The 10,740-nt window shown below is 51.0% G+C and overlaps 1 non-coding gene across 1 annotated transcript; it reads left to right on the plus strand.

The window, feature by feature from the left end:
* Window positions 1–4,616: 4,616 nt before the first annotated feature.
* Window positions 4,617–4,690, plus strand: TRNAT-AGU. The gene has a single exon. It is a non-coding gene; the product is annotated as a tRNA-Thr (tRNA).
* The last annotated feature ends 6,050 nt before the right edge of the window (window positions 4,691–10,740 follow it).

The raw sequence follows: 10,740 nt of genomic DNA on the forward strand, positions 1-10,740 counted from the left end.
GGTAATAGTTTAACCCCAGCCCCTACTTGGGTTGGTACTTATTCTAATTGTTCTATGTGGAGTTTCTCTTATGCTAATACCTCCCTAACTTAACCCACTCTTTTTGGACAGCAGCTTCCTTCCTCGCCTCCTCTATTGTTAGTTTTAACCCTGTTGGTTATATGATGTTACGTGATCAAGTGCTGTTTCAATCCCTTGCTATTGAAATGCTTGCTAATACTACAGGCAAGGGCCTCGTCTTAATTAATCAGCACTAAATACATTAATGATTCAATATTTGTTACAATCTTCCTCATTTTGTACTAAATTTGCTGAAGTATATCCCAACTTTGCTGATAAATGCTGCGTTTCTTTGCCTTCTATTTCTCCTAATTTGTCCTCAATTGTTAAAGACCTGCAAACGTTGAGCTCTACTGTCAGAGAGTCAAGAGAGTCCTTCCAGTTTTGGTCATGGCTCAATTGGCTTGGCCTTGCGCCCTACAAATCCTATTTCCAATCCCTGTTTGTGTCCCTTCTGGTTGGGCTCGCTTTTCTCTGTCTCGGATGTGCCTTCATTAAAGCCTGCATTCACAAGTTTGGTGCCTCGGCCTACATCGCTTCCACCCCCAAAGCGCATCCCCTCGTAGGTGGGAATGAGGAGTCGGACTCGGAAGTTTAGGTTTTCGGCCAAACTATTTCGGCCAGGGCACGGGGGCATGTTAAGATGAGTTCCTGTCTGCATCCTATAGAACTTGCCCATACCGGTATTGCCCTGGCCTCTTCTTTTGTCATTCAGTGTTGAACGCATTCTAAGACAATATGCATTTCCTCACCTTTTGGGGGCGAAGCCAGACTTTAAGGCACCTGCTCCCCTACATGGTGTTAACTTCGCTTGTGCCAATCAGAAACAAACACAAACAGGTTTTGGGCCCCGTCCCCTATGACACTTCTATGATGTCATTGTGGGTACTTTATGGCCTGCCTGCCATGTGCAGGCAGGGAGAGGAGAAAGAAAACGAATCCTGTGTATACCCGTGTATTCTGTGTATACCCGTGTATCCTATGTATACCCGTGTGTCCTGTGTATACCTGTAACCGAGCCTGATCACCTCGAAGCCTCTCTCTCAGCTCACGTGTTTCAAATAGAGCTTCTACGTTTGCCGGTCGTTATGCGTTGGTTTGTATTTGTAAGTATCAGTTATTACTAAATGCTGCATCTTTGTTTATAAATATTAGTAGATATTTTAGTCATTGTGTGTTTTAAGTTTCATTAACTCTATTAGCTAATCATACGCTGCTCCCTTACCCCTTGTAATTATCCCCAATAAAACTTTTAAATTGATTAAGTTTAGTGTGTGTGTGTCTGCAGTTTGCATCGTGACCCACACTCTCCTTGCATCCCTTACCAATATAGTCTGTTGCCACGTGCAGCCTGGTAAATAACAGGCCTGCATTTTCTTTCGCCCCTGCGAGTCCGTGGCAATCCACAGCAGCCAGTATTGTAGAAAGGTGTCGTGCAAGGGGTCTATGGAGAGGTTCTGATTGGCTGATTATAATGATGCTATCTCTAGATGTGTATCATTATTGTAGTTGACGTTATGAATATTGGCTCTATGCTGCCCGTATTTCAATCTTGTGCTCTGCTTCCGGTGTCAGTTCTGCCTAGCCTGCTTGATGGCCCATTAAGGACCATCAGCTATACAATCGCCCCATTGAGAGAAGGCAGATACGCCTTGTGACTCAGCAAGGTAGCAGGGACCTGCCTATGGAGAGAACTCTAAGGTTTTTCTATGCCACGTGCTGGACAGAGTGTCCTTGGGACAAAGAAAGCAAAGACCATATGGCAAGAGACTATAAAAGGCTTATGCCTCGTCTCCATCTTGTCTTCAATCCTGCTTCATACCTCTGGAGGGACTTTGCTACAAACTGAAGCTCTGTACAAATGACTGAATGACCCATCCCAGCTTTGAATAGACTCCAGAGACTTGATTTGAACCTGCAGTTTATTCCATCACTGTTACAAGCCTGAACCAAGAACTTTGCCATTACTGTATGTGAAAGGTTCAAATCCATGTGCATTTTATATAACAACCGGGTCTATGGATTGTGCCAGTTCTTTTCCAGACCCAAAGTCCAGAGTATGGTTAAGGACCAAAGGCCTAGCAAATAGTGACCAGCTAAAAGAAAGCTGGGTAAACAGAAAGCCTTGCTTGCTAAGATAGGCCTGGTCAGCAAATTGCCAGGTGTTGGAGCTAAGAACTAAATGATTGTGTCTTATTCAGAATTGCAGACTGAACAAAGAATCCCTATTCCTATTGTGTTTGTTTCTTCTCTAGGGAGACATTCTTCCCACAGATCCAACCTTGAGTTTATGAAAAGTTGGCATGTCAGTATAAGATATGACATCCTTCCACCTCCCTTCCAAGGGACCAATGCCTGCCTTAAGACACACAGAAAACAATCTTTATTGCCATATACTTTCACTCTTTCTTTGCTTTAACCCCTAAGAATGTACCTGTTGGACAATCAAAGGAGTTGCTCCATTCCTATGGATCCCAAATCAGAATTCAACATATATATTTTACACTAATAACATTTTATCAAAGTATTAATGAAATGTTAACTGGAGACCATGGGTGGAGACATTATCTAATCTGTTAATCATTGGCTAATGTGCTATCTTGTCTTGCTGCAAAACCTGTCCCGGGGTGTGGAACTGCCTAGCCTGTCACTTTCCCCTACCTGTGGAAAATCTATATATTCTATTGTAATTAATTAATTAACAGTGTCTCTGAGCCTAATAAGCCCACTCCGCCAGCACTGTGTGTAATAAACTCCTATTCTTGACATCTACACAGTGGAGATTTGTGTCCTTCACAGACACCTGCTGAATAAAGAGGAGATTCAGCATCCAGCTTGGCTGAATGTGTCTCCTCTCCCCACAGCTTGGTGATCTTTTGAGGAAATGGAGAAGACTGCCTTTGCCTAGCTGCACATCGTTTGCAAAAGAAAGAGGTCTTTTTGGTGACAAGTGTTGAAAGGAGCCATTAGACAAATGTGGAGACAGGAAAAATGTCCCCCAACTAAACTGGCATCTGTGGATGCTGAAGCCACAACACAGAGCGCTAAACACTATATGAGAACGGGTGGTGTCAGAAGAGTCTCTACCAAAGCCTTTCCCACCAGCAGGCTAATAAGGTAATAATTGGAGATATACCAATCTCCTAGAACTGGAAGGGACCTTGCAAGGTCATTGAGTCCAGCCCCCTCCCTTCACTAGCAGGACCAATTTTTGCCCCAGATCCCTAAGTGGCCTCCTCAAGGATTGAACTCAACCTTGGGTTTAGCAGGCCAATGCTCAAACCACTGAGCTATCCCTCCCCCCAGGGGCCTCTCTGTGCACAGGACTCCTGGTAGTGTGATGGCTGCAGGCAGTGGAGAACTCCATTTTGGCATCTCTTTTTTGGTGAACATCTGCAGTGGCTATTAAAAGGTCTCTAGATAGTGATCTTTGGGAAGAGCTGGCCGAAGAACCTTCCTACTAATCAGGAGAGCCTGGCTTGGCCTGCCAGTTCTTCCTTGCCGAACCTAGTGTGTCTGTTGGCTCCTTTTTTTGTATCTGTTTTCAGAAAAAGAAATGATCTGTCAGCAGAATCCTTCTAAGTGCTTGTTCAAGACAGAGAGAGCCTTCCTTGCAGCTATGTCTTGGTGCCATGGGGCATGCCTCACTGCAGCACCTCCTGCTGACTATCCTAGCAATTAGCTCTGGTTCACTGGTGCGCCTTCATCTAGTAGCGTCTGGCCACCATCTGTTCTATCATTAGGACCCATGTTGCTCTCAGGACTTCAGTGTCCTCTTATGGACACAGCCCTCTGGCTGTGCCCCACTCAGTTCTCTCCCCCCTGCTGGGTGGCTACTGAGGCAAAAGGTGTGAACCTCCAACCCTGCCATCTGTTTCCCTGGACCATTTCCCAACAGACCTAGAACCTTCCTCCACCTTTGTATCAGGGCCTTAGTCTGGCAGTAGTCAGCCAGGAGGTCACTCATGCACCCCTTACCCCAGCACTACTCTGATCATGGTGCCCTCCCTGCTTGCTTGCTTGCTTCCGTCCTGCCTGCCTGCCTGCCTTCCTGGCAACTAATCCTCCCTCCTCAAACTCCAAAGAGTGACTAACTCTTGCTGTGCTGAGCAGCTCTTTATATATGGGCTGCTCCAGCAAGCCTTCTCCTGATTGGCTCTCCCAATAAGCACTTTCTTGATAGGCTGGGTTCTGCACAGCCTCTTCAAGGCTGCCTTAATCTTTCTCCTGCTTGTTTCGGGCAGACAGCCCACCACACATGGAAAGTGGCAAATGAGAAGTCTGGAGCTGAAGGAAAGGTTACCATGACTCAGAACTGAGCCGAGGTTGCTGCGACTGAAACACAGATCACTAACCATTATATGATCACAGTGACTGGTGGGAGAGGCACATGTTAGAAGCCCTCTGTCTACTCAGCTGTGGCTTTCTGTGCACAGAGAGCCAGACACCTCAAGGTCTGCAAGTCTTGAGGGAAAAGGGGAAGGTCTGTATGTTAGAATTTGCAGGTGCTGACTTGAACCATCAAATGAAACAGTTGCAAATACTTTCTTCAGGCAGGCACCATGGCTTAGCTGGCTAAAGCACCTGTCTAGTAAACAGGAGATCCTGGGTTCAACTCCCAGTGGTACCTTGGTGTATGGCTTTTGTCTCCTCTGATCACATTTTCCTGTGTCTGCCTAGGAAACAGAAGAGGCCTCCCTTGGTATCCAAGTCATTGCTTGCTAAGGAAAAGGCTTCTTTGGAGAGAAGCATTGGAAACAATCAAATCACAAACCTGGAGTTGATGAAAACGCTGCTATGACTGGCATTGGCATGGCGGTTGCTTCGACTGCAATTGCTGCAACACGAGAGCCTGCGCCACACATCCTTGTGATTCCCTGGAGATGTTCACACACAGATGTCATGTCACCTTCCTTTTGATTGTCATTGATGAAAAATGGAGCGGTTGGGAGAAAAGTCCCAAAGAGTCGCACCGTGGCTAAGCTGGGTGACTCACCTGTCGGGTGGAGTTAGGGATGCAGCTCCCAGTAGTGCCTTAACAAATGTGTCTGCTCTTCCTACCTTTTGGTGAATCTTTTGCGGAAACAGAGAAGACTGCCTCTGCCTTGCAATGCAAATGCTTGCAAAAGAAACCAGTTGTTTTTTCTGACAAGTGTCAGAAGGAGGCACATAAGAAATGTGGAGACAAGGAAAAGGTCATCGTAACTCAACATGCATCCATGGCTCTTGAGGCCAGAACGCAGAGCACTAAGCACTGTACGACCACAGCAAAATCTAAACTTTACACCTTATTACACTAGGCAGTAGTTAGGTCAAGCAATTTTCTCATCCTACTGGATGTTACCCTCCTTAATACATAGAATTCCCCCTAAAACCTGGATTACTGTCCTCAGATGACCTTCATTTTCTCAGGATTCCTGCTGCTTCCAGCATAGATGGAGGAGGAGAAAGGCAAAAACATGATGCCACAGTCTCCTATTTTATATCCTTAGTTCAAGTGTCTAGAAGACACTTGCGCAGACGTGTCCGGGTGGGCTCTGCTGAGTCACTAGGATGGGGAATCCTCCTGGTGTGGTCTTGTGCAACTGAGTCATAGACTTGAGCAGTCCCCACAGTGTTGTGTTTGGGCATCTGTCACTGAATTGGAAATCCCTTAATTACAATTCCTCTGCTGATTCATGGCAGTTGAACACCCTCTTCGGCAGGGGTCACTAGCAAAATAATAGCCTATTTCAGTAACAACCATACAGCAAAATGCATAACTTCACACACCCTCATGCTATACATATTTGGACAGACTAACCGATTTCAGCAGATCATGACTTTTCATATGATAACTTACATGGAATGGTTGGTAGGACATATCACAGCCATATATGAATGATGACTATGTGAGCTACAGGGAGCTATTTTGAAGTACATCATGTCACAAAAGCCTCTAGAGACTGGCCTTTGGGGAGAGCTGGCTGAAGAGCCTTCTGAGTAACTGAGAGATCCAGGCTTGGCCCTGCCAGTTTGTGCTTGCGAACTAAACTTGTCCGTTGGGCTCCCTTTTTTGTGTCTCTTTCACAGAAACAGAGCAGAAGTTCTTGGCCAATCCTTGAAAGTGCTTGTTCAAGACACAGAGAGCCTCTGTGCTGGGGCAGGGGTAGGGCTGCAGGAGGTGGTCGGGGCTGGAGGTGCTTACCTCGGGCAGCACAGCTCCCAAAGTGACTGGCACACACTCCCCTCCGGCAGTGGCTCCTAGGCAGTGGGATACGGGGGCGGGTCAGCTGTGGCGTTTGCACTCAGGGCTGCAGGGATATGCCGGCCACTTTCAGGAGCAGTGTGGCAGGGAGGGAGGGGGCAGAGTGGGCAGGGAGCCACCTTAGCGCTGCCGGCACATCTCCGTGTGTCACTTGGGGAGGCATCAGGTCTCTGTGGGCTGCCTGGGGCAGGGGCAGTGGCCGAGGGGGCTCAGCCACCCCTTTGCCTCCTCTCTCCAGGCTCCCAGCCCATCTTGCCGGCCGACAGGGATTTTAGGGTGCAGCAGCGCAGGGAGCAGGAAGGGCGAACCACAGCGGCTGCCTCCCCCACATGCAGGAAAATGGCTTGACCTGCTGGCCCCACGGACTAAGGCACCAGGCCTCCAGCTTGCCCCATTTGACCCAATGGGTTGATCTTGTGGACAGAATTATTTGCAGTCGGGATTTCCCCCAACAGTGCCCCACAGGGGTCCAGGGTCTGCTCCAGCACAGGCCGCACAGGAAGGTTTAATGCTCGAGCTGCAGCACATGCTGGGCAGGCTCTAGGCCGGGCTCCCCATGGCAGGAGAGAAGAAGACGACTCGGCCCCTGGAGGGGCAGGCTGGGGCTCCCTGGATCCCATCTGCTCACAGCCAGCGCCCTGCCCCCACTCCCATGTCATCAATGGCGCCCCCAGGTCAGCCAGAATGGAGCAGCGGTTTTCACTCCACCAAGTCCACTTACGGCTTACAGGCAACTCCCAGACCCACCACAGCCCACCATGTCGGCCAGAAAGGAGCCCACTCAGCCTCGCCATTGCTGCTTTTCCTTCCCCCCAGAACCCCGCTTCTCCTTGGCTGCAAGGAGCCACCCCTGGGAAGCCAAGAGGCAGGCACAGGATTCTGCCTCCCAGCAGCCAACCGCACCTCCCCCGGCTTTGCAGAACGAATGGTGATGCTCTACTAACCCCATTTAGCCACAATGATGTGCTTACTTTCTGCCCTGCCTTCCTCAGCTCGACTTTCCTCTTTTGCCCCATTCCTGCCTCACTTCCGCCTTTGGCAAGTCACGCAGAGGAGGCCAGCAGGAAGAGCCGGCCTCCACCGGCCAACCTCCAACAGCAGAGGAGGCCAAGCCACAAGCCTCCAAAAGGTAACACGCCGCACTCCTCTAGGTTCTCCAGCCTGACGCCAAGGTGCTTTCTCCACTGCTGTCAGCACCCTCTGTCATGGAGGGGTTGGAGTTATCCCAGGGACAGGCCAATAGGAGAAGGAGGAGGCCTTCCTGAACAGCAAGGGGATCTGGCAAAAGGAAGCCAGCATGTTTCTGAACCAGGGACCTTTTGTGTGTTAGGCAAACGTGATAACCACTACACTACAGAAACTTCATCTGTTTGGCTGTTGCTCACCCTGGCACAGACCGATGGACAAACCTGGAGAACGTGGTGACAGCCCTTCGATGGGTCAGCTGGCAGAGCAGAGGACTGGAGCCGTGGCTCAGGAAGTCGTCCTTACGTCGCCCTTGTGACTCTAGCTTGAAGGGGAGCTTCTTTTTCTTCCCCTTGCTGACAAAGAGCAAGAGAAGAATGAAAGGTTAGGTGGGCCAACTCGGTGCAGAAGCCCATGCTGCCTTTTCCTGCTGCATAGCCTGAAATGAGGGACTCGTGGCAGTTAAAGTGTGTCCCTCTAAACTCACCACCGGCAGACTAGGCAGGCTTGGAAGAATTACGTATTTGTTGGTAAACGTCAATTTCTGCGTAAACACACGACCCAATGGCAAAATCTTTCCATCGATAATCATCAAAACTAACAGATGGGCAAAGTAAGAAACATGTTGCTTGAAAACTTATCGTATTCTAATCCTCTAGGGTTCCCTTTTGCCTTAGGCACCACCACGTGGGCATTTCATATCCCTCCTCATTTTCACACAGACACACAATTTCCTTTGCACAGATCCATGAACAGCAAAACCTCCCTGTGTCTATTGTCTGAGCCAGGTCATTCAATTCCACTGAAACCTTCTCTCCTGCAATGGCAATGGTCAGACAGAGGGAATGCGTCCACCTTCCCCCTGGCAGTGAGATATTCACTCTCCATGGGCGGCAGGTTATATATTTGTGTGGGGCCCGGGCCCCAGCAATATTCAGGGCTGGGCGCCCTGCTCCAGCAATAGTTGGAGCTGGGTCTCTTCCCGCCCCCCCTCCCCCCCCGCCGGTGCTGCCTGGATCGGCCCCGGCCACCGCAGGTCTCCCCCCGCCGCCGCGACCCTGCCTGGAGCAGGTCCCAGCCCCCGCCTGCCACCCCCCCCTCCGCCGCGTTGTGTTGCGTCCCTGCCTGACAGAACGCAGCGCGCCTCTCCCCTGCCTGCTGCCCGGAGGGCTCCCAGCAGATTTGCTGTCTGCTGCCGCAGGGTCCTAGTGCCTGCCCTCCGCCAGTACTGGCAAGGCAGGCTGCCCTTACCCTGAGCCTCTCCAACCCCAAACCCTCAGCCCCAGCCAGAGCCCTCATTCCCCCCGCACCCTAATCCTCAGCCCCAGCCCTGAGCACCCCCACATCATGAACCCCTCATCCCCCTGCACCCTAATCCTCAGCCCCAGCCAGAGCCCTCATCCCCCTGCACCCTAATCCTCTTCCCTAGCCCTGAGCCCCCCCCGCATCATGAACCCCTCATCCCCCCGCACCCTAATCCTCTGCCCCAGTCCTGAGCGCCCCCACATCATGAACCCCTCATCCCCCTGCACCCTACTCCTCTTCCCTAGCCCTGAGCCCCCCCCGCATCATGAACCCCTCATCCCCCCGCACCCTAATCCTCTGCCCCAGTCCTGAGCGCCCCCACATCATGAACCCCTCATCCCCCTGCACCCTAATCCTCTGCCCCAGCCCTGAGCCCCCTCGCATCATGTACCCCTCATCCTCAGCCCCACAGTCCTCACCCTGCACTCCCTCCTATCCCCAAACTCCCTCCCCCCTTCCCACACACCCCTTCCCAACCCCAAACTCCATCCCAAAGCCTGCACCCTTCACCTCCTCCTGCACACCCACCCCCTGCCCCAGCCCAGAGCCTGCACCCAGCACCCTTCCTGCACCCTAATCCCCAGCCCAGGATCTGCACCCCAGACCTCCCCCGCCGAGCCCCCTCCCAGAGCCTTAGGCAGGTGGGGGCGGAGTTGGGGGGGGCGGAGTTGGGGGCAGGTTCTGGGCACCACCAAAATTTTTACAAACTTGCCACCCATGTCACTCTCCTCTTCATGCTGCTGTTGTTATTCCATGAGTCATCAAGGATGGAATAAAAAGCTGAGTTTACTCCAGGGTGAGGAAAGAAAGGAGCCACCAACGCCCTCAAAAATCTCAGTGCCCAGAGAAAACCTGCCTCTGTTATTGGAATCACAGAGGTGCTGGCGATACAACAGGAAAAGGGACTGTCTGAATGGCCAAGGCAGGGAATGAACAATCTACAGCAACATCATTAACCACAAACACACTCTAGCCATGCTCCAGCCAGTAGGGAAATGGGCAGGAATTCTTGCTGTTCAGCCATGGCCACACTTACAGAGCTGCACAGCAGTGAGTGTGCTGGGGAAGCTGGTCTGAGCAAACAATTTGTAATGACCCTTCAGTGAGAACAGAACCAGAGTGTAGCAAGGCCCCTGTGCTAAGTGGTTGTGGCTGAGGCCTTAGGTAGCTGGGCTAGAAAACCATGGGGGCATTTCTGTGAAAGTTTGATCCTTGCCAGCTAGGCCAGGCTGGTGTGTGGTATCTCCATGGCTGTACTTCCAGGGTCTGATCACAACAGTGCCATAGAGAGCCAAGCCTAGACATATTCAGAGGCTAAGGCCAGGTCAATATTTCCAACAGTGAGTCTATGCTGCTGCAGCTCAGTAATGGAGATGCTCTATGCCAGGGTTTCTCAAACGTCCTTTCACTGCAACCTCCTTCTGCCAAAATAACTTAATACGTAGCCCTGGAAAGAGGGACCAAGCCCCTCCACTCGGGGGGGGTGGGGAGTGCTAAAGACTGAGCCCCAGTGGGGGGAGGGCAAAACCAAAGCCTGAGGGATTCAGCCCTGGGTGGGGGGGCTCAGACTTTTGGCTTCAGCCCCAGGACCCAACAAGTCTAATGCCAGCCCTGGTGACCCCATTAAAACAGGGTCACGACCCACTTTGCGGTCCTGACCCATAGCTTGAGAACCACTGCTCCATGCTGAGGGGGGAGAGTTTTCCTGTTGGTGTTGTCAATCCACTTCCCCAGGAGGTGGCAGCTCTGTCATGGGGAGAAGCTATATCAGTGGGTGTGCAAGCTGTGGTGTTTACCACATTTAAGAAGTTTAATCAAACCCCATTTTTAAAACCACCTGTGGTCTGGGAAATGGCAAAGGAGCTCGATGAAGCAGGGTCTGTCCTTCAAAGTCCTGGAGATCACGATTCCATACTCCTGTTGCACTGGGGGTACAGCTCAGT

This window comes from Mauremys mutica, chromosome 6, assembly GCF_020497125.1.
Source record: "Mauremys mutica isolate MM-2020 ecotype Southern chromosome 6, ASM2049712v1, whole genome shotgun sequence".
Classification (NCBI taxonomy): Eukaryota; Metazoa; Chordata; order Testudines; family Geoemydidae; genus Mauremys; species Mauremys mutica.